Source organism: Felis catus, chromosome C2 (genome assembly GCF_018350175.1).
Source record: "Felis catus isolate Fca126 chromosome C2, F.catus_Fca126_mat1.0, whole genome shotgun sequence".
In the NCBI taxonomy this organism is placed as follows: domain Eukaryota; kingdom Metazoa; phylum Chordata; class Mammalia; order Carnivora; family Felidae; genus Felis; species Felis catus.
In genome coordinates, this window is record NC_058376.1 from 62,208,398 (window position 1) to 62,233,571 (window position 25,174).

General features: G+C 39.1%; 1 protein-coding gene and 1 pseudogene across 5 annotated transcripts in view; one reads left to right on the forward strand and one right to left on the reverse strand.

Moving 5' to 3' along the window:
- Positions 1-25,174, reverse strand: part of LSAMP (limbic system associated membrane protein) — a 655,616-nt gene that overhangs the window by 247,139 nt on the left and 383,303 nt on the right. The gene's annotated exons all lie outside the window — the stretch shown is intronic.
- LOC109503455 lies at positions 2,874-4,145 on the forward strand (annotated as a pseudogene).

The following is a 25,174-nucleotide window of genomic DNA, read 5'->3' on the forward strand; positions in this document are numbered from 1 at the left end:
CAAAATTTCATATTCCCAGACCCTGATTCCAGCTGTTTGGATATTTATTTTTGCTAATCTGGGAAAACATCCAGACGCTGATTTAATCAGTCGATGGGAGGAATGAATCTGCTTTCTTCCCTTTACCTCACAAAAGAGCTTTATCATTTCTGGTACTTACAGAATAGTCTTTAGATACTGTCCAACCACAGCAGATGGTTTTGTTATCTGGCAGAAATGGGGGTATCGAGCAGAGGGAAGTTCAAAAATATCAGGCTACCTAGGGTGGGTAGCAAATAGCAACTGGGTGAATTCCAAGGGCTCAGAAATGGCACCCACAGACTCTAGCAGAGAAAAAAGAAGTGCATCTTTTCTCTCTTTGCACTCAAAACTCAGGTGGTATTCCTGGCATCTACTAAAGAACCCTCTCTGTATTCCATGAAAAGCCTGTAAAGATTTAGCCCTAAACCATGACATATCCTAAAAGCTACAAAATACATCATGTGCAGCCAATATATATATATTTTTTCCGTGTTCCATTAGTGTTCTTTAAAAAATGTGGGAAAAAAATTGCCTGTACCTTATGGATGAATTCTTTAGTCAATAAGACAATATTAGAGATAAGTCCATATATTAAAAGAGGACAGGGGGCATGTGGGTGGCTCAGTATTAAGTGTCTGACTTCAGCTCAGGTCATGATCTCACGGTTCATGGGTTACTGCCCCGTGTTGGTCTCTGTTCTGACAGCTCGGAGCCTGGAGTCTGCTTCAGATTCTGTGTTTCCCTGTCTCTCTGCCCCTCCCCTGCTCACATTCCATCTCTCTCTCTCAAAATAAATAAGCATAAAAAGAAAGATCACAGGATTTTAAATTTTATTTTTTTTAGTAATCTCTATGCCCAATGTGGGGCTTGAACTCATGACCCTGAGATCAAGAGTTGCATTCTCTTACAACTGAGCCAGCCAGGTGCCCCAAAAGAGGAATTTAAATGAGAGAGAAATAAACTATAAGTTAAAAGAACATAGAAGTATAAAGAGTTCAGAGACCAATCTTATGTCTATTATGTTTAGGAATAATACAAATTAACATTTATTGAGAGACTATAACATATAAAGACACTGTGCTAGGCATGATCAGAGGTGAGGAGAGGATAAAACAATGACAATTATGACCTAGATCAGCCAGTTTTTATTATTTCAACAAAAGTGACAGTAAAAGGTTACTGAAAAAATAATAATACTTAACACTAACATTTTTAAAAGGTTTACTATTCATCTCACTTCTTCATTCCATTTTGAGAATTAGAAATGTGTAGAAATAAATATGGGGCTTGTAAGAATCCCTTAAACTTAAAGATTCCATGCCCAAATTTCTAGCCTAAATTCTATTTTTTTTCATTGCTTAAGGCATATAGTGTTCTTTGCGTGTAAGGAAGGAGGTAGATTCTAATAGAAACCAACTAGGGTGAACTAAAGCATGCCTTGAATACAATGAAAATAATAAAAGTTGTTTCCTGCCACTGCTCAAGGGCTCAGAAGATAGAATATTTAGAGAAAGAATAGGATTGACAGGAGGTTTTCAGAATTTCTTTCTTTGAATTGCCCTTGTTCAAAGCTTACCATGAACAATTATGAACTGAATATGGAGTATTCACATTATTTCCTTCTAAACAAACAGAGTTACCATTGTGAATTAATTAATACATTCATGCCAATTATAATTTTTCAAAAATTATATATAATGGTAGGAAATACAGTAATTATCAAAAATGTTAAATATAACTAGGAGAAACAGAATACTTCCTGCCATTCTAAGTAGGCTTAAAAATTCCAGAGAGGTAAATAGGTATGCAGCATTTGGGGGAGGAAGGAAATACAAAGCCTGGAGTTGATGAATATGAGTTAGGTCTCCATTTTATCTTTCCTTCACCTCTGTTTGAGGGACAAAGGAACATTAAACAATGAAAAAAGACATAAGCAAGCAGAAAAGTGAAGAGAAATAATAAAAATAATAAAGATAATTAATAATAATAATATGAAGTAGTATAACATTATACAATTTATGAAACTCTGATATATGTCTTGCCTTATTTGATCTACACCTATCCCAGTGTGATGGCTTGGACAAGTTTTATTACTACCACCCCCCACCCATATATTGGTTGAATAACTGAGACTCAGTAAGGTTCATTCTTTTGGCCAAGGTCACAAAGCTAGAAAGTACCAAGTTCATAACCAGTTCATCTGATCAAGAAGATCTAGGAAGATCTTGGTATTTCAAGACTAGATTAACTACTGCTGAGATACGAGATGCTAGTATATTGATTGAATTAAACAGCTGCAAAGATGACCAGGGCACAACTACAGATAGGAAAGTCTGGATAGGTGGGTACTTGTGTTCAGTACAGTGATGGAAATGTCACTGATTATGTTGAGATCCCGGAAGTCTGGTTTACCAAAGTTTGTTGTCTCTGTATTACTCAGTTCAGTTTTTTAGCTCAATTATTACATGGTTAAAAATTTGGCTTTTTGGGGGTGCCTGGGTAGCTCAGTTGGTTTAGCGTCTGACTCTTGATTTCTGCTCAGGTCATGGTCCCAGGGTCGTGGGATTGAGCTCTGCTGGCCATGGAGCCTGCTTAAGATTTTCTTGCCCTCTCCCTCTGCCCCTCTTTCCCCTGCTTATTCTCTCTTTCTCTCTCTAAAACTAATAATTAATAATAATAATAATAATAATAATAAAGAATTTGGCTTTCTGGTTTTGAGGTATTTTTAAAAACAATACATCTAAAGGATACAAAAATGCTGACTAGAAGGGGCACATGCACCCCAATGTTTATAGCAGTGCTATCAACAATAGCCAAATTACTCTGCTCCTCCCTGTTTGACAGACAGCGGTATCTTCTGGTGCGGTGCCAACCGCGTCCTCAAGACATGGTGGTGAAGGCTTGAGTCAATGGATTTGGCTGTATTGGGAGCCTAGTCACCAAGACTGCTTTTAATTCTGGCAAAGTGGACATTGTGGCCATCAATGACCCCATCATTGATCTCAACTACATGGTTTCCATGTTCCAGTGTGATTTCACCCCCAGCAAATTCCATGGCTGGGAACAGGAAACTTCTCATCAATGGAAAGCCCTTCACTATCTTCTAGGAGTGAGATCCTGCCAATATCAAATGGAGTGATGCTGGTGCTGAGTATGTTGTGGAGTCCACTGGGGTCAACACCACCATGGACAAGGCTGGGGCTCACTTGAAGGGTGCAGCCAAGAGGATCATCATCTCTGCCCCTTCTGCTGATGCCCCCATGTTTCTAATGGGTGTGAACCGGGAGAAGTGTGACAACTCCCTCAGGATTGTCAGCAATGCCTCCTGCACCACCAACTGCCTGGCCCCTCTGGCCATGGTCCTCCATGACAACTTTGGCATCATAGAGGGAATCATGACCACAGTCCATGACATCATCACCACCCAGAAGACTGTGAATGGACCCTCTGGGAAGCTGTGGCATGAGGGCTGAGGGGCTGCCCAGAACATCATCCCTGTTTCTACTGGCGCTTCCAAGGCTGTGGGCAAGGTCATCCTTGTGCTGAATGGGAAGCTCACGGACATGGCCTTCTGTGTCCCCACCCCCAACATATCTGTCATGGATCTGACCTGCTGCCTGGAGAAAGCTGCCAAATATGATGACATCAAGAAGGTAGTGAAGCAGGCATCATAGGGTCCCCTCAAGGGCATCTTGGGCTATGTGACACCCCCACTCTTCCACCTTCAACATGGGCTAGCACTGCTCTCAATGACCACTTCATCAAGCTCATTTCCTGGCATGACAATGAATTTGGCTACAGCAACCAGGTGGTGGACTTTATGGTCCACATGGCTTCCAAGGATTAAGAGCCCCCTGGTCCACCAGCCCCAGCAAGAGCAAGAGGAAGAGAGAGGCCTTTATCTGCTGGGGACTCCTTGCCCCAACTCATTCCCCAATACACTCTCCTGACCTCCAGTTTCCATCCCAGAGACCCTTGAACAAGGGAAGGGACTTGAGGAGCCCTACCTTACCATGTGCCATCAATAAAGTATACTGTATCCAGCCAAAAAAAAAAAAAAATAGCCAAATTTTGGAACGAGCCCAAATGTACATCGGCTGATGAGTGGACAAAGAAGATGTGGTATACATATGTGTGTGTGTATGCATATATATATGGATATGTATATACATATATAATACACTAGAAAATATTATACTAAGTCAGTCAGTCAGATAAAGACAAATATATGATTACACTCATACGTGGAATTTAAGAAATAAAACAGATGAACATAGGGGAAGGGAAGGAAAAATAAGATAAAAAACAGAAGGAGACAAACTGTAAGAGACCCTTAAATATAGAGAACAAATTCAGGGTTGCTGGAGGGGAGATGGGGGTGGGCTAAATGGGAGAGGGTCATTAGGAAGGGCACTTGTTGGGATTGAGCACTGGGTATTATAAGTAAATGTTGAATCACTGGGCTCTACTCCTGAAACCAATACTATACTGTATGTTAACTAACTTGAAATTAAATACATAATTAAAAAAATTTTATGTTTATTTATTTTTGAGAGGGAGAGGGAGACACAGAGTGTGAGCAGGGGAAGAGCAGAAAGACAGGGAGACACCGAATCTGAAGCAGGCTCCAGGCTCTGAGCTGTCAGCACAGTCTGATGCAGGGCTCGATCCCACGAACTGCGAGATCATGACCTGAGCCGAAGTCGGACGCCCAACCGACCAAGCCACCCAGACGCCCCATGTATATATTTGTTTTTAAAAAAGAGAGAAAAACAATATACATTTAAAAGCAAGTTGACTTTGTCACAACTAGCATAAACTTCAAGCCAACGAGTCCATTTTATTTTCTTGTTCATGGTAGCATATTTCAATGGATGTGGATAATATTCTACACAATTTCATTATATATAATATATATATATATAATATATATCCATTATATATATGTATATACACACATATATAATTATATATGTGTATATACACATATATATCCATCATATATATATATGTATATATATATACATATATATATATATAAAATAGATATATTTGCCATTAATGCAGTTATGGGATATTTTGACCATGTTGACAATCCATTAAAAGTGCTATAAGGATATAATGAAAAAAATGCTGGTAATATTTATATCTGTAATTACAAAAGCATGAACACTTTTACAGTGGAAAGCAGAGACATCTTCACAGGCCTCATTCACCGCCTGTATTGCAGATAAATTTGACCAATCTCCCTCAATTTGGCCAATGCAAAATGGGGTCTCTCTTCACTCTCCCTTCTCTTAAAACTCAAGAGGGGGCAGGTGGTGGTGGTGAGAAGGAATGCTCTGTCCCTGCTTCCACAAATAAATCCCGAATGGGGTGAGTCTCATTAATCTTGAGCTAAATGTGAAGTTAGACATGGAGGCATCTCGGGTCCCCACTGTTTGTTCAGAGCCCTAGGCATGTTATGGAGAAAATGTCAAAGATTTCTGCTTTGGCTTCTGCACCCTGCCATGATGTTTTATTCAAACTTCCATGTCCTAGGGAAATAAACACTGGCTATCAAAATCCTCCACCTGACTTCCAGTCTCACACATAAACATGCACAACACCTCTGTTTAGGAGCACAGATCAATTCTCCCTCCCCAAGAGCAGTCTCCAGGGAACGTGCTGTGAGGCTGGAGCTCTCAGGCCAGGGATTTCTGAGGCAGCACGGCCATCTGTGACTCTGTTCGTCTCCCTCTCACAACGCGCGTGCTGATACAACACAGTGTGTCTGCTGACCCTGTCTTCCAACAAGAGGTGCTTTTAATCACGAGTTAAACTCTGAGTTCTTATCAAGAAAAAATGCTGGGCAAAGAGGGCAAGGCTGGGAAGAAAATACTATACACATCACTGGCAATGGGTACAAATCAGCCACAGTGAGGGGGGCAGGAGGAATCTCTCCTATTTAGCTCTGCATCAGCTCTGAATTTCATATAGCCCGGGGAGCCAGCAGGGCTTACCCACAGAGCCTGGGTCAGACAACACTATGAAGTGGTCACGGTGGCTGTGCAGTTGGAGGCACACTGGCCTGGTCAGTCCTCTTGTCCACCACCGTTCAATTGTCTGGAGGCAGCTGACTTTATGGCTGTTTTGTTCTTAACAAACCATAGGCCACACGAGGCAGAGACTCGTGCTGCAGCAGTGAGTGGGATTCTTGGGTTTTTATCAGCTCCAAACAGCTCCAGATGGACTGAGAATCAGGCCTGTTGGCCATCAGAAGTATTCTTGATTCTCAGTCCACATTGCCCCCTTTTCATTCCACAGGGAAAGGGAAAGTGCACCCTCTGTTACTCTACCTGCCCTCCCTTTGGCTTCAGGCAAGTCACTTAACCTCATTTGGCAATGATTTGGGCCTAAGAGACTGTCCTTAAGGATCTCTGATTTCCACGAGTCAGACTCACTCACACCTGTCACACTGGCCTGAAAACACAGTGCCTAGCTTGATGTGGCTTCTCACTAACTGTATGCTAAGGGAGTGAATGCATAACTTAACTGAATCTTCAATATCATGTGTAAAATTACATGGAAACAATTAATACTCAGAGCCACTTGTGATTACTTTGCTCTCTTTGCCTTTTGCTAATGCTTTTTTCCATTAATTATACCTTTATCACATTTCTCTTGATGGTAAAATAGCCCAAGCAGCTAAGCCAAAACTGCAAATTTTTAGCTTCCTTCCTCTAATGCTTAGAGGATATATGAGAGAAGGTAATGTCAGCCTCTTTCCATGTCCTGTAAATTGAATGTATCCCCAGAGTAGCTGAGCTTCAAAATCTCCAATATATTTAACATATATATGTGTGCATACATACACATATAGTGTATGTAGTATATATATATATATGTATAATGTGTATATATATATATAGTATATAGTACATAACATGTGGATACACATATATGTGTTAGTAGAAATATAAAAGAGTATAAAGATTATAAAACATCTCTCTCTGTTAACTTTTCATGAAGCTCCAGAACATATCAGGCTTTCCCTTATGCTGGCCCCTCTGATAGTTTTGAGAGTCAGATCAGGTTTCAGCTATAAGCCAGCTGGTGCCATTCATTTAAAGGAAAACAGCTATGTAAGTGAGCAAGATTCTAATCACTAAATCTAATTACAAAGTAGAGTAAATTATTACAAATGTTTCTGGAGTGTCTTAAAACACTGTAAAAAAGAAAAATTATCAGCCCAACAGAAATCTGCTATGCTGGTAGTTGATAGCATCCTTAGGGATTAGGACATTCATGTGTATAACTGTTACATACTCTGTTTCTGACACCTGAATCTAGTATTCACACATTAAAAACTTTATAACCTTCCTCCGTCATTCAATCAGATGCTAAACTGTTCGACTCAAAGTAAACCTTGGTTTATAGATCCTAATGAGAGTAATAGGAACATTTCACTTATACTAGAATGAAGGGAACTTCAAACTGCTTCATTAAAATGGTAGCAATTAGTCAAGGGAAGGAAAAAGCGGCAGGGAAATGAAGAGATACTTTACACGGGTGTGAGTATTTCCCCGTGCAGATTGACCCTCTTCTATTTAACATCCTTTATTAAAATATTTGAAATGCCACACATTCTCTATATCACAATGTAAAACTAAAAGACAAACACATCAACATTTACTCCTTGGCTTCCAAACTAGCCGTCTGCTCAGACATGTCTTATGTCAGTTGTATTTGCATGTTGTCAGGGCATCATGGATCTCATCCTTTACTCCATCTGCTTCCTGGAGGCATGAATGTGTGTGCTCATAGCATTCAGAGCTCTTTAGAATGGGATTCCCTAATCATTGTCTAGTACGTCATTGGAGGTTGTGGAGGAGGCTATTAATGCTCAGCAAGTGTCTGTGTTTCTCCACATTTTCCAAGCTCCCGTGGTTAGTTTAGGACCATAAAACTAGGTTTGGGCCAACAAAATGTTGAGGAAAGTGAGGTAAGCCACATCTAGGCCTGGCCGTCAAGAAATGTTTGCATGTTGCTCCAGCTCTTTCCTGTTTTGTGATGGCAACTGTGGTGATATGTTTCCAGATGGCATAGCTGCTATGTAGCAGGGGTATGAACTGGGCTTCATAAGGAAGAAATAAGCCACAAGAGTCCTCAATATCTAAGGCAGCTAGCATTGATTACTCTGATCAAAACATCATTAAGAACAGTAAACAATATGACCTTTATTTAGAAGTGTACTGTCCTAAAGTTGGAAAGGGGATGATGTTCTCTCGAGGTCTTTCACATTTTGTGAATTATGGCTGTTGAATGAACATCCTCTCCTTTTCCATTCAGTGAAGACTTTGATTGTCAATCTCTAATGACTACACAATTAATCTTGCAGTCTACTCATCCATTTGTTTTTTTTAAATTTTCTGACCAGCTGTAGCCTTCCATGTCTGACACTGGCCCTCATCTATAAGACACATATAAGTCTCTCTTCTGCTCTGTGGTACTAAAGCCATACTGCAGGGTCAGAAATGGATGCTGGCCTAATTCTGTACCTTGTTTTTGTCTTTGCCACCTTTCAGAAAGTTTCCTACCTGCACACCTACTTCTGATTGTAAGCCTTTAGTGTTAAGAACCTGGAGGTACCTGCTTCCAGACCCCTGACCCATAAATCATATATCCTAGAAATGTGGCATTCTCAAGTTTGAATGTTATAATCTTATATATAAGATTCACCGTGTGAAAAGCAAATGCTCTGTAAAATCTAAGCAAATACAGTGTAAGGAATATTATTTGAATTAGCAAAATGGCATTTCCCATCAAGAGAGTCACAACCTCTATTCACAACTATAGAGATAATGAAACAGTATAAGATATTTCTAGAAATTGCCTGAGGAAATATTGTACTAAAAATGCTTATTTTGTACTCCAGGTACTATAACCAAATTTCTCTCCATTTGCATATGCTTGCTAGTAAATAGCACAGCTGCCTGGAAATACATGAGTCTTAGGTTATATTTTTGGCTTTCCCTCTGTCTTGGTATCTTTTATACCTGCAGGGTTTTTTTTTCTTTCCCCCTCCCCCCAGCTAGAGGAGGAGGACAATGCCTCAAGAATTATTTAAGGAAACTGTGTTACATAATCAATGCAAGGACTCAGAGCCCTCTGTTTTATTCCCTTACTTAAATACAAAATCATACTTTATCAGGACAAATAAGGTTTCTAAGAAGGGTGGGGACTGTCCTTAGCTTTCCCATAGTGAAAGGGTTCTATATTTAGCATTATACAGGCCTCATTATTATACAATCATTCCTTCATAAGAAAAACATAAAAGAATTTCACTGAAAATATTTCCAGTACATGAGTTATTTTTAAGGCCAACCAGGGAGAATTTCAGGATAATAGTGAGGGGAACATACTGAAAATGTGTGACTCTGAATAGAGAATAAGATCTGACCCACATAAGTAAACAGAGTTATCTAAAAGCAGCCCATTCACTAAATATAAGGCTTCAAGGGGACCTAGATTTTGAGCTCCCTACTTCCTCTCATTCCCAGTAGGGCTCCTTCGGGCCACAAAAATCTCTCTATACCTCGGTGTATTCATCTCTAAAAATAACAGATGCCAATTTTCTAGATTCCAGGATAAATGTAAGGATTAATTTAATCATTTAGGGTAAGTATATTGGGTATATATGCTTAGGATATTTTCTTTTAAGTAATTTTTTTCAGACAGCAAAAAGGAAGAAAAAATTGACTCAGGACTGGTAACAGGACTGATTTTCATGTGAGGCTCTAGAAAATGTCCCATGATTTTGTAATTATATGTGGTCTAGCACATGTTGTAACACTAACTAGAGACTTAAGGATTAATCTTGTATATAGGTCAATAGTATCTTATATAAAAAGATTCTGCCCAACTTCCATGGTTTAAGCTTATTCTATGGGAGATACAGCTTTAGAAATCAGTAAGGAGGGCTGCTCCTTGAGTTCAGTAACACAGCTCTATAGCTAATGCTTCTCAGTACCCATGAATATAAAGGTCAAGGGTCTAATGTCAAAGATGTCAGAGTGACAAATGCTCTGATGAAACGAATAAGTCAGAAATGTTTGAAGACATGTAAGAGTAAGAACCATCTCTTTCAATACATACATATATATATATGTATATGTATATATATATATATATATATATATATATTATAATTTAGTGATTAGACACTGGGTTTTGAACCCTGGCCACTATCCAATCCCAGTTCCTCAATTTACTAGCTGTTAAATCTTGGGAAAAACTTTGACTCAGTTTTCTCATCTTCAGAATGAGACATTTAACCTATTTCATAAGACTGTCAAGTATTAAACAACATAATTAATGTTTGTGAAATATTTAACTAGATCCCTGGAATATATAGTATATGCTTATAATAAATGTTGTTGATCATTGGACATGTTAGTGCCATCTGACTGGAATGCTGGGGACAGTGGTTTAAAATATTTTTTGGAATACAAGAGGGAATAAGTGAATGAATGAATGAATGAATGAGAGGAAGACAGAAGACTTCTCTCTGGAAATATATTTTTAGGAGGTAATGATGATCAGTAACTTCTATCTACTTTAATCTGTGATTTCTCTGAAGAGTAGACTAAAGCATCTCGATGGTGTTTATTTCTTCAATAGTGTGATAACACTAAACGCTTTCTTTCTATTTCTAATGTGTTTGCTCTCAGATGAGTTAAAGGCCAGCTCCTCTTCTGAGATGTATACTACAATTGCTCAGCACTGCTAATTTTAATTGAAGGCAATTCATTTGGTAGGTCTAAAGTAAGATACAGAAGTGTAAGTCACAAAGGCAAGGGAGGGGAGGGCACCAGAACAGAACTTTTACACAAATGCTTTTCATTTTCCCCATAAGACTAATGATCGAGATCTTCCCTTATATTGGGTTAGAGTTATAGTTGATTGGAAAAACCATAATTGAATAATTTCTCTTCTATGCAATTAAAATACCAACCTTAAGGCAGCATTAGAATATTTCACATATTACTTCAGGTTTTCATGCAAGAGTGGAAAAAAAAGTTTAATTTGATGCAGTTCCAAGGTCTTTATTTCCTGTCAGGGTATGAAATGGCCTATATTTAAATGTATAGAGGTGCCTTCAGAGAACCAGTTGTAGAGAATTAGAAGGCTGTAACTGGAAGCATCTTTTGGGGTTGAGCAATGTAAGCTATTGTGAAAACTGAACAATACATGTTGAAATAATTAAATCTTTTGGAAATGATTGAACTGGATGTTTTCAAATAAGCAAATCTACATTTGTCACTCTGAATCCTTTTTATGGAAAGATGGTATTTCTTCCTACTGTTTAGGTAATTAAAAAGAGTCACCTGATGATCATTCATTATCAAACATTTCCGCACATGGAAAAAATGTTTTGAGGATGAGACCTTGCTTGTGAAATTTCACTCTTCAAACGAAGTCTTTCTCCAGAAACTATTATTCACAATTGGAGAATGGGACTAAGAGCATTACTTCATGCCTAAGTAATGTGTTCACAGCACAGAGCATCTCTTCCTTGGTGGCTAGGTTGCAGTGTCTGCATTTTATGTAGACGCCATGCACCATCCTGAAAAGCTGGACAGTTTCCAGTAGCATTAGAGTTTGGAGGAAGAGCTGTTGCTCCTTAGAACTTTACTTCTTTTATGAATATTACTGTCTCAATTTATTTTAACGCAATGAGTGGGAGAGAAGGTGGGAATAAAATGCATTCATAGAAGCCTCTATCTAACAGTCCTGATGGTATGGGCATCACAAAAAGAGGCACAAGAAAACCTTTGAGAGTTTGGAGCCTGCTGCATGAGAGAGATAAAAGTAGAAACAGCAAATTGGCTGCATTACGAATGGCAGGTGCATTTGTTCACTGGAGGCAAGTTGGCAATTTAGTTTTCAATGACCAGCTTGTCTCTGTAAGGTTCACCTTTCAAATTCCTCCCTTTTGCCCTCAATGTACATCACCAAAGCTCTGCCTCATCTTGAGTCCCTATGCTCCAGGTAATAGTAACACTTTACCCTGCTTCTTTTTGGAAAAAAAAATTGTCCTGGTGCCCTTCTCTGCTCATTGGGAGTGGAATTAAAAAGAAGGAAATGGAAATTGCTGAAGCTAGTGCAGTGGAACAACATACCCGAAGAGAAAGCAAATGTGTGTTGGGTATGGATGGTTTTGTCTTACCTTTGGAAACTCAAACCGAGGGGAGGGGAACTCTGGCAAAACACTGTGATTCTGACCTCACTCTAGCATTTCTACAAATAGCACAGAATTCAAAGCCTTTTTCTTGCTGCCAGGATGGGACTTAAGAGATGCAGATCAGAGAAGAAGAATTCAGAAGAGAGAGGTTGATGAGAGCAATTTGTCTTCCAACTCTCTGCTTCAGATAAGCAAGGAGAAATGACTGCTTCCTGGGTGCAGCTCATCTGGACAAAAATCCATCCATTCATTTCCCCTTCACATTAAAGCACACATAACCTTGAAATGTACATGACATACATGCCAACACTTGTTTATTTTCATATCCACTGTTCTTATTATATTGATTGGTCCTTTGAAGACCTGTGTTTCCATCGTTATTAACTATCTTAGCAATTCCTCAAAAGGCCATGAAAGCACTCAAATCAGCTATTATTATTATTAATAATAACATAATAATAATAATACTCTTTTGAACACTTATGGTACAGATGGAGAACATCATACTAGGATCTCCCATGAGATCATTTTGGAGACTCTAAAGTGTCTGGAGTAAAGTAGGTCACATGGTGTGTGTGTGTGTGTGTGTGTGTGTGTGTGTGTGTGTGTGTGTGTCTTTTGACATTTCAATGAATTTATTCAGTTTCTAGCACTGTTCTATTCAGATCACAGCAAAAGAGATGTCAGTTCTATTTTTAATTATTTGAGGAACTTCTATACTCTTTTCCATTATGACTGTACCATTTATAATCTCACTAACAGTGCACATGAGTTTGTTTTTCCCCATATCAGGGTCAGAACTTGTTATTTCTTGTCTTTTTGATGTTCACATGGTATTTAAGGCCTTTGCTACTCAACAAAGTGGTAAACTGATCCTAAAAAAATAATCAAAGGTAGAGTGTATAACAATAAGAGATTTTTTAATTACACAGTTGCCTGGCAATAAACATCAATGCATCAAACATGCTTGTCCTAGGTTTAGCTGCAAATGGATGAAACACCTCTATCTCCAATTTGTCTCTTTTTTTTTTTTTGTGAAATCAAGGTCCTCAGAGTTTCACTCAGCATAATATACTCTAGATCTATCCATGTTGTTTCAGATGGCACAGTCTCACCCTTTTCATGGTTGTGTAATAATCCATTGTGTGTGAATCACATTTTCCTTATTGATTAATCTATTGATGGGCACATAGGTTGCCTTCGTGTCTTGGCTATTGTAAATAATGCTGCAAAGAGCATAGGAGTGTATATATCTTTTTGAGTTAGTGTTTTCCCTGGATAAATACCCGATGGTGGAATTATTGGATCATACGGTATTTCTAAGTTTTTGAGGAACTTGTATATTGTTTTCTACAGTGGCTGTACTAATCACATCCTCACCAATAGCGCACAAGGCGTCATTTTTCTCCACATCTTTGCCAATACTTTTTGTTTCTTGTCTTCTTGATTCTAGCCATTCTGACAGATTTGAGGTGATATCTACTGTGGTTTTTATTTGTATTTCCCTGATTATGAGTGATGTCGAACATCTTTTCATGTGTCTCTTGGCCATCAGTAGGTCTTCTTTGGAAAAATGTCTATTCAAGTCCTCTGTGCATTTTTTAAGCAAATTGTTTGCTTTTTTGGTGTTGAGGTACATACATCCTGTAGTTATTTTGGATATTAACCCCTTATCAGATATATCATTTGCAAATAACTTCTCCCATTCAGTAGGTTGCCTTTTTGTTTTGTTGATGATTTCCTTCGCTGTGCAAAAGCTTTTAATTTTGATGTAGTCCCAATAGTTTGTTATTGTCTTTGTTTCTTTTGCCTTAGGAGAGAAATCTGAAAAATATTATGACTGATCTCAGAGAAATTACTGCTTGTGTTTTCTTCTAGGATTTTTATGGTTTCAGGTCTCATTAGGATCACCTATTCTTATGTTCCTGCTACGAGAAAATGTTAAGTAATATGAACAATATCTAACATTTATCAAGCACTTACTAAGTATTTTGCACATATTAATTCATTGAATCCTCTTTACCCTTCTAGGAGATAAGTACCATTAATATTTCCAATTTATAGATGAGGAAACTGTGTTACATAGTTAACCTGGGTTAGACTCCTGGGTCTGCTAATTTCTATTTTAAGACTCTGTACTCTTAACCCCTACTCTTTATTCTCTATAGGCATTTGGCAGTCTATTAATAAACTTTGAGTCAATTGACCCGACAATATGTTCCTTTCTCTCTTATCCAGTCTGTCTGTCTCTCAGAGATGAATGCTTGTTACCAAAGGATGATCTTATAGAACAAGGAAGGTAATCCTTCTGTTAGTGTTACAGAAATAGCTATGTTCCCCTGCTAGAAGCTCCAGGAGGGTAATGATCCAATGTCTCAGTCTATTCCTGATATGTTTGGAAATTTTATACCTTTAAAAACATCTTTCTAGTGAATGGCTTCTCAATATTGGCACTACTGATATTATGGGCTGGATAAATCTTTTTTTATGAGAGTGGTCTTATGTATATATAGAATATTAAGCAACACCCCTAGCCACTAGCCACCACATACCAGTAGCTCTTCCTTCCCCCATCCTAAGGCCAGTTGTAACAATCAAAAATATCTTCAGATGTTGCCAAATATCCCTTGGGGGCAAAATCACCTTTGGTTGAGAATAACTGCTGTAGACGGTTGTGTTGGATAGACTAAAAAAAGACAATGACTTACCATGTTACTGGTAAATATAGATGGCATGACCCATTTTTCTCAAAGACAATGGCAGCTTCCCCAATAGAGAGTTTGACCATGAAATCAAATTACTCTTGTGTCTCTAGTCTGAGAGTAAAATTAACTATGGGATCGGGTTCTTAAACAGCTCCATAAGGCAGATTAATTTCATTCCTTGGGATGTTGCTCCAGTTAATTAAAAAATGATAAGGGATAACTTTACCTATTACCATTACTTTTTACACATCCACATCTAGATACTGTTTTCCTTTTGAAAAATTAATTAATTAAAAAATTCTAATTCAGGTTCTTGCAGAAGTTTACCTTTCTCCATGTAGAATGTGAACCATGATGGTTCTGGCAGGCCAAAACACATAATTATTAAAGTCAGTTTAATGCCAACAGACATGAAAAGGTGCTTCTGATTCTCTACTCTGCTTGAGGGAGGAGTGATGCCACTATCTACCTAACTCAAAGCAGATGTCATCTCAGCACCAGGCAACAAAATGGCATTTCCTGGCATTGAAGCAGCATCACAGCGTGAAATACTATCCAACAAAACTTACCAGGAACACCACTATGTTAGCTTGCTGCTATGCAAAGCAGACCTGCCAATAACAGCTGGCCTGTGTGCAAATAGCACTGTATGATTGGAGACAAAATGGAAATCATCCATTCTTAATGTTTTTCCACCTACCCTTTCATAGATTCCTCTACTTTATTTCCCTGATCCTTCTTTACTAACTTAGGGCAAAGGTAACATTATTCCCCATATATTTCAGTATTACAAAGTAAGAATTCTTTACATACATGGACAGACAAAATGTTCTCAGGGGAAATACTCCAGGCTGATTACCTGGCAGTGTGTTGTGTACTGAGAGAAATGCTGTCTGCTTTCTGGATGGAAAGCAATGGGAATAATAATATGTAAATTGATGTATCAAGATTTCTGAAAGCTCAGCGTTATTTCCCCTTGCCCAAAGATTTCACCTCGCCTTATTAACTATTCTAACAACCCTGCCTTTTTTGTTGTTGTTGTTTGTGTAATTCTTGTTTCCTCCCATTTAGCACATAGAAAAAGGCATTAGTAACACTCTTGGTTTTAAATGAACCCTATTAATATTCGCCTCTGCAAGGGACTCTGGGATAATTTTGATAAATGTGGCCATGAAGCTGATCTGACAGAGCTGAGTGTGATATTTGTGTGTTCATGGGGAACTGCTTCATGCACAAAATGGGGACAGACTGAGATGGGGAGTCTGGCAGCTCCCTATTTCTGAGCCACAGCTAGTAACCCAAAGTAGAAACGTAATTCTACTTAAAAAACAACAACAAAAACTCCAAACCCTAATCCAAAACAAAACAAGCAATTTTTAAAAGATAAAACAAACCCACTACTTTCTGATCGAGAGGTTATTCACTTATCAAAATCCTCAACTCTCATAACACTGGTTGGCCAGATCCAGAGAGAAGCACTGGAGGGTCATGAGAAGAAAACCTGTGTGTATAGGACAGGAGGTGAGCCTGCAAGGCTCAGACTGCATTTCTTTCTGTTTCCCCTTAACAATGGAAATTGCCCCTGAAAGAGTAAATGCCCTGTAGTGATTACATGCCCAGATGGAAGAAAAAAAAAAAAGACAGGCTGCCAATTCTAAAAAAGCTTTAGCGTAAATGTCAGAGGTTCTTGGATATAGGATCATTCCATATACAGAGATTGCCTGAAGAGGGCTTCACAAAGGTTCCTAGTTTTAAAATGGAATACATAAATAAGTGATGGAATATAGAAAGATTATGCACAGCATAAAGGCAGTTATTAATTGTGTTAAAGAATTTTCTAGCCTAAGCAAGATGAAACTCCAAATGTGAACACATACAATAATAGAAAATTAAACTTCTTTCTACAGCTGCCTCCAAATATTGCCCTTCATTCTCTTTAGCATTTCTTTATTAATTTGTATTATTACATTTGATTCTATTTTGGGAACCAGTGTCTATTTTCACAATACAGAAGTACATAGACAATCACAGCAAGTGTGTCCTGCGCACTGGCGGAAAACAATTACAGAATGAAGGCAGTAGTGGTAGGGGTTTGGTGACCATAGTTCGGGAAGAGATGGCGTACCTGGGAGAATATGAGAATAGAGTAACATAAGAGAAAAAAAGTGTAAAGCCACAGACAGTTCAGAATGCTTGTTCTTGGGGAGGAGGTTTTTAAAAAGTACAAAAGGTAGGAATTCTGCACAAATTGAATATTGCTTCAGCGTTTCTGAGAAGCATAATGGAAAAGATGATGCTCACATGGCTATCATTTATCAAGCATGCATATAAGAGCAAGCCTTGTTCTAAGAATGTCTTATTTAATTACCAGGTTGTTCTTGCAATGTAGGTTATTATTATTATACCCACTTCACACAAAATTAAACTGAGGTTCAGAGAGATTAACCATGCTGCAAAGTAAACAGCATCACTCTCAGGAGGAAAACAAACAAACAAACAAACCAACAAACAAAAACCAAGGCTCAAGTTTAGGGCTTCCCAAAGTCCCACAGGATACAGAGTCAGAGTCTAGGCCTGTCTAACTTCAGGAGAGCTCTTTTTATCCACTTACTCATACTCTTGATGGATTTGACCCTTGTATAAGGAAATGGGAAAGAGAAACCCCTTTTGATGGGTTAAGTAGGTGTGTTTGCTACTCAAGCCATTCTTCATCCATATGGAGTCTTTCTCTAAAGAGTCGTATAAGGCAACCCCACTAACATAACATTTCTTAGAATTTAAAACACATTCCAAAGCTGTATTTTTGAAGCTCGTATGGCTCTTATTCTGGGCTGCATTGCCTTTGGGGCAAATACAGCCCTCCTATTCTTAACTTGGTTGCTGGGAGCCTGCACCTGGTAGAGGCATCTCCATCTGGTTGTCCAATCAAAACCCATTAACCATTGAGGTAGACTGCCTGGAAGTGGAAAATAGGGAGCAGGGAATCTCAGCTTGGGCTACATGACTTCACCTTTGGAAAATAAGAAACAGGAAAAAAAATACAGCCCACAAAGCCTACAGAGCAATTGTTCCTACACAGCAACTCTGGTCTAATTGATTTGGACACCACGGCTAATTTTCCCTCAGACATCTGTTAGCGCACATTAGTGGATGTCGTTAGGTAGGGAGGCGCAGATTAGATGAGGAGCAGAGCTCAAAGGCCCTGGTTTGGGAGACAGGAGCAGACGGAGGAATGACAACAGATAGAGTCTGCCAGCACCCCAGCAACGTCAGATACTTCTCCCGCAGCAACCCTGAAAAGAAATGGTAATGGCTGGGAAGCCAAGAAGTGTTTTCTGCACTTCCAAGGGCAGAACAAAGGTGCTCCAGACATGAAGAGAGACAAAAGACATATGAAATAAAGACAAGAACAATCAATGCTCCTCCTCTGTCTCCGCTGTCTCCTCTGTCTCATTCCTTCTCATATTCCAGACATTACCATGCAGTGACAATTCCAGGGCTCACTCATACACCAGTCAGGCAGGTGACAGAATGCTGCTGAGGTCGGAGTTGTCCAAATCATCTTCCATTGGAAAAGGCTGAGAAATAAGTCCTGATTTATTTATTCTTTCTTACACAGCCATTCTCAAATACTTAACTGATGCCAGAATGCAGTTCCTATCCTCTGGGACATATTTTGCAGTTGAGCAAGTTAAAAAAAAATAATCTGATGCCCTCAAGGAAATCCTCTATGCACTGCTCTATACTGATGACTACTCTCCCAACAAATACATTTAAAAGATTATGATCCTTTTTCAGAAACGGCACAGTGTTATGCATTACAAATAAACTAGAGAAAGAAAAGGCTGCCATCTCAGTCCAAAACAAAAAAATCTTACATACAGGCAAATATTTCTATCAGTGATATAGACTCAATCTTTTCGTCACTGCACCTGGCATGCTTTATACGATATCCCTCTAATCATTTCACCCCTCTCCAAAAATCCTTACTTACCCAACCCCACATCTAAAGTCAAATATTCTTTGCAAGGTATTCAAAGCGCATCATATCCTTGTGTCAAGTGATTATCCAAGCTTCATTTCCTCAAATTCCTCTGGTTCCTTAATTTAAAACAGGTTACTTGTTACTTGCTGAACATTCTAGCCAATCCTCTACCTCTCCATGTCTTTCTTTTGACTCCCATCTCCCTTTGACTACCTGCAAAATTCTGACTTATCTTTCCAAGCCTTGTCCCACATCCCCTCCACAGTGAAACCCTTCTTCTATTCCAGAGAGTCAGTCCCATTCTGTGTGTGAAATAGACTTTGTTCATGTTTCCACAGATTTTATAAAACATAATTTTTTTGGCATTTCTATTCTTCCTTCTTAACTTACCGCCTTGGCATCCAGCCATATTTATTTATTTATTTATTAAAAAATTTTAAATGTTTATTTATTTTTGAGAAAGAGAGAAACAGAGCATGAGTGGGGGAGGGGCAGAGAGAGGAGACACAGAATCTGAAGCAGGCTCCAGGCTCTGAGCTGAGCCGAAGTCGAATGCTTAACTGACTGAGCCACCCAGGTGCTCCCTTTTTTTTTTTTTTAACTTAAAAAACTTTTTTTAATGTTTATTTATCCAAACATATTTGGACCTTAATGGCAGGACTGTGTTATTAGTCATCTTTGAATTCCCATAAACTGGCACAGTGCATGGCATATGATAGGCCCTCAACAAATGTTTGTCAAAGGGATGAATTTATGAATCAACTGTGCCATTGAATGTACTGATCTTGATAGCAGATGGTGGAGTGATTCATTGTTAGAGAAAAGTATCAATGATAGGATTTCTGAATGAGCAGGTATCTTTCACTTGGTAGAGTTGACAAATGAATTCATCTTAAAAATCTCTGTAATGCCTGCACATTCTTCACATAAAATGACAAAGAAAGAGTTGCCAAACACAATGCCCTAGAATGTCACCGGTCTACCAAAGAAGGAATATTTTGTACACTACATTTCTGAAGGCTAAGTTACGGTGAATTATATCTAAGACCTTGAAAACTGATGAATTAGAGTGGGGTGACAAAAGATAATGCACAAAGTTCCCACAATAGCATATCTCAGAATAGTGTGATTTAGCTATGGACTATGAATTATGTCCACCAGAAGAAATATAACAGAGTCACATAACTCACATTGCGATTAGATAAACAAATATAAATGTAAAAACAATCTTTCCTGTGAGCTTCTTTTTCTTCTATACTACCATAATGACTGGAGAGGGGTGAATTAAATTGAAGTATTTATTTAGCACTTATTATATATTACACAGTATATCAAGTCCTTTTGTGGTTATTTTAGACAAAGTATTATCATCCTCATTTGAAAGGTTAGGAACTGTGGTTAATGAAATTATATAATCCATCTAAGTCACAGATCCCAAGCTGTAGTACCAAAATCAAACAAGAGCTCTGGTCTCAAGGCCATGAGTCCTTTCACTATGCAATAACTTTCTGTTCCTTTTCTCTATTTGGTATGGGACAAAATAAAATATGATGCAAAGAAGACACAGGAATTGAAAATAAAGAGGGCTAAGGGACTACTGAAACAGAAGAGGTGAAAGGCAGTGCAGGAATGGATAAGTTGGGGTTCACTGCTGTAACTCTTACAGGAGCTGATGCTATAGAAGTTCAGCTGAGCACAGAACCTCTCCTTGGTTCACTCTCACATAATGATTAATAGATGATAAATACAGTGTTCGTGTTATAGAGGCTTGCAGTGCCCTGTTAGAGCTTGAAGCCAGGGGTGTCCATCTGTCCTAGCTTTAATGGGATTGATCAGGCTTTGCTATCTCTGCTTTCTGCCAAACAGAATCAGAAGGCATCAGTGTTAGTAATTTGGGAGCAGTTTTTGGCTACCTAAGTGGCTGTTAGTAGAATTTATGGACAGTAAAGCTCGATTCAGGGCCAGCCTGCAGCAAGACCAGGGAGTAGGCCATTCATCTTCTCTATGTTTGTAAGCGCTCCATTCTTCCCAGTGACCATTAGCCAGGAAAGAAAGTATTTGATACATTCTAGTAATTTATAGCAAGGTGTTGGTGGTATCTGCCACCTTCTCCTCCACCTGCACTCAGAGACAGCTATTTGCCTTTTAAACTCAGTCTTAAGTTCTATGACTACACAGTAGTTGCATTAGAAATTATAATTGGATGGTTCTGATATAAACACCTTGGCTGACCACTCATAAAGTTGCCTTCCCCCTTTTTTTTTGATTGGACATGAGGGGTCTTTGGGTGCTTCGTGCATTTCCTGACTTTTATTTTCATGAATCAAATAATCATTTTTTTCTTGAGGAGGGTAATAATGAATGCATAAAAATACATTTTTAACATCACTGCTCAGCCTTCAGAAATTGAACTTAAAAACACGAGTGTTACTCTTATGTGGATCCTGAGAAACTTAACAGAAGACCATGGGGGAGGGGAAGGGGAAAAAAAGTTAGAGAGGGAAGGACCCAAACCATAAGAGACTCTGAAAAACTGAGAATAAACTGCGGGTTGATGGGGGGGTGTTGGCTGATGGGAATTAAGGAGGGCACTTGTTGGGAGGGCACTGGGTGTTGTATGGAAACCAATTTGACAATACATTTCATATTAAAAAAATAAATAAAAACCCCAGTGTTTTAACTTTATATTTCTACTTTGTGTATATTTTAACCATCATTAATTGCTGGGCCAAAACAGAGAGCAAGGTAGAACTAGGTTCTATATATGTTTTTTTATTTGAAGAAAAGTCAAAGTTCTGCTTATTTATCTTATTTAGCGGAGAATCTGTCTCTTTAAAGAAAAACTAACGAGTTCCACGCAGCCCTGGGATTATTCTTTTGCTGGATAGCTTCCATTTGTACATTGCCTCCCTTCCCAGATTCCCCCTGCTCTGTGCCCTGGAAGGCTGACCATATGAATTATGTCAATGGCATCCTTGCCTCTGGCTTCCAGTTGAGATCCTCCAGTGAGGAACATTGCAGAGAGATTTGAAGGACGGGGCAGAGTGTGGTCTAGGCATTCACTGCCCTGGCTCCGGCACCAGTGTCTCCATGGGCTGGAGGCAGTCTCCCACTATAGACCCAGCTCTTGTCAGAAGCACTATGCACACAGTTCTCTCTTTTTCTGGCTTCTAGTCACTGTTCCCTCCCTTTACCCCTTCAGACCTAGAGGTGATAACAGCTCCCTGGAGTTACTGGCCCCAAGGCTCTGCACTATCTCCTGTGATTTCCTTACCCCTGCCTCTTGCCCAAATATTTGTAAAAATATTCCCAATTAAACTCCTTTGAAATTATCCAATTTGAGTGTGCCATCTGTTTCCTGCAGGGACCTTTACTGATAAAGCCCTGCAACTCAGATTTACCTTTATTCTGAAGCCTGGATATGCTTCTTGGGAAAATTAGAAAAAAAAATGCATCCACTAAGTCACAGGGTCAAAAATGGGTGGTTTAGCCTAGAAAAGCACTAGGAAATCAGATGAATTTCCTATGCCAGATACTGGCCGTTATAATGTGGCTCACATTCACCCACTGAAACATGCTTCCCAGCCAAGGTTTTAATAGCAAAATAAAAGGTTTGGAGTCAGCAATGCTCTCCCCAGGCCAAAGGCATATTTCCTAGTTACTTCTAAACAACTTCTTTTTTAAAAGATCCAAAATATGAGTTGCTATGAAATGCTGTCTTTTTTTCTAACAGCCATAAAATTCATTTATATTAGCAGTGTGATTCAATGATGTCTTGTGAAAAATAAATTTTGCTTTAACAGGACACAATGCAGAGCACATTGGAGTCTGAAATTCTAACATGACTCCTTGCAACAATTCCAGATTTCCAGGGAAGTGTTAAATAATAATAACAACAATAATAATAAATAATAAAAATAGAATGAAATATTTGAACTGGTGACGTAATGAAACCTTCTTCCACAGCTGCCTCCAGTAGAAACCTGTGAGAGTAGCATGAGGGACATACTTGGAAACCTCATTGTCCCCTCCAGAGGTGTGAAATCTGCAGTTGAAAAAAAAAATGAAAGAGCTTGGGCACCTGGCACAGCTAAGGGCTGTGAATCATCAAGGCCAGCCCAGGAGCAGCAAGGTGAATGACGGTGACCTGCCTTGTCAGGTTTTAGCCTCCTATCCATTTGGCACGAAAAACGAGGGTTTAAAATAGCTTTCCTGCAGGTTCCATGTGACTCGTCACTGGACCCAGACAGCACAAAAGGGCTGATTAGTGAGGCAAAAAAAGAGGATCTTCTCCTGAGATGACTTCCAAAAGCTGCTTCTTGCAGCACAAATCTCCCTTTGAAAATGCGGAACTTTCTGGGAAAGGCAGCAGCATCCTCTCCTTCAAGTGACTGAAATTTGCTTGGGAATCCTTTTTTTTTTTTTTTAAATGAATATCACCTTCTAGCTTTAACAGTCTTTACTTGAGGAAGAAAAGAAAATTCAAAGGACAATCTCTCATGAAAGCCTCTAACCTAGTCTTCTTTCCCACTGGCCTTTAGCAAAGAATCCAGCCTCTTGTTCATAGAGAGTTGTGAACAATCGCTTCTTGACCAGCCCTGGCTGTCAGCAGGAGCACAGGAATGTCAATTCTAATTCAGATGCCTACACAGAACTCGAGGAAGTCCCCACTCAGGGCTGCCAGTTGAGAGGCACTGGCAGGTGTTGATCACCGAAATGGTGCAGGGGGCTGGGGAAGGGGGCAATTCAATTTTCCTCTCCTGATGGAGTAAAATTGCTCCCTGAGAGAATACAAGTGGAACAGCTGTCATCCTACCATCAACTGCTTCAGAACTTCCTTGTACCCATTTAATCTTTAAATGTTGAGCAAAGCACAGAAAAATGAGAAGTGCTAAGATGTGAAGTAAGATAAAGAAAAGAGAGGATGTTGGATTGAAAAGAAGAAAAAAAAGAGTGGTAGGGAAAGGAACCATGGGGTGAAGAATTGTCATGCTGGGATGGTCAGTGATCCAAGTATCTCGGGACTGGTCAACAATGGATGATAGCTTATGATTGCAGACAAAATCGACTGTGCATAGAGCTTGCAATGAAGAGAAAGGAAAGGAAGAAGAAGGATAATGAAAGAAGAACAAAAACACAGAGAAGCAAGAGAGGGAGGTAGACAGAGAGAGGGAGAGGGAGGGTGGGGACAGAGAGAACGTAACAGAAAATACAAGAAATGTTACATGTGGCTTTTATTTCCCTCTTGATGCATTAAACATCTTGGGTTGAACTTTCGCAAATAAAAACTTATTTTAAATTAAAACAATCATAGAATTTATACTTTCTATATAAATTTATTATAAGAATTGCTTCCTCCCAAAATGTACAGAAAACTCATGGCTGGCATTATGCTTCTAGGTCCCTGATAGGTGGACACTGTGTCAGTGAGGCCAAGAAGTTCAATGTTAAAGGATGAGGGGCAACAAGGCAAGACATTCTGCAAAAGAGTTCTGGTGTTGAAACTCCCATTAAGAAGAAATTATTCACCAGCTACTAGTTCCCAGGCATTTGGGGTCCATTATCCAGGACACTTCTGCCCTCGTGCATTCTGGTAGCAAACAAGTCAGTGTGGTGTCATTCAAGGTGCTCAGCTGCGCCCAAACCCATTTCACATTTCATTGCTTAGCTGGATGGGATGTGATTGTACGTGCTCTTTGGCCTCTCTAACCTGGTAGAGAGAATCAACCGGTTCTGAAGCAAAACTCAGTTTCATGAAAGGAAACAGACTGGAATGCAGACTGAAAAGACTGGAAATGAGATCAGGGTAAAGTATCTCTATTTGTAAGTCAGCCTCGCTCTTGGCATAAAGGAAAGGAGAACCCTGAAGCCCAGTGGAACCCATCACCGGTTGCTTACTGTTACCAAAAGTAAAAATTCGTAATTTATAACTTTAAGCATTTATCTCCATTTTTATTTGAGAACTAGATATCCCATTCCTAGATGTATACCCCTGGCTGCAAATATTGTGTGTTCAATTCAATTAGATTAGGTTATTGAGCTCCTAGCTCAAGGCCCTTTGCAGAAAACAATGGGCAATTTACTAATAATTTTTTCCTACCCTCACTGTTCTTACAATTCAGAGGAGACAGACAGATGGACAACCATAGCACAATGGTATGGGTGACACTGTGGAATGAAAACAAGAGTTTTGAGGAAAGAGAGATCATGTATGGATTCTGGAAAAGTCTCTGTGAG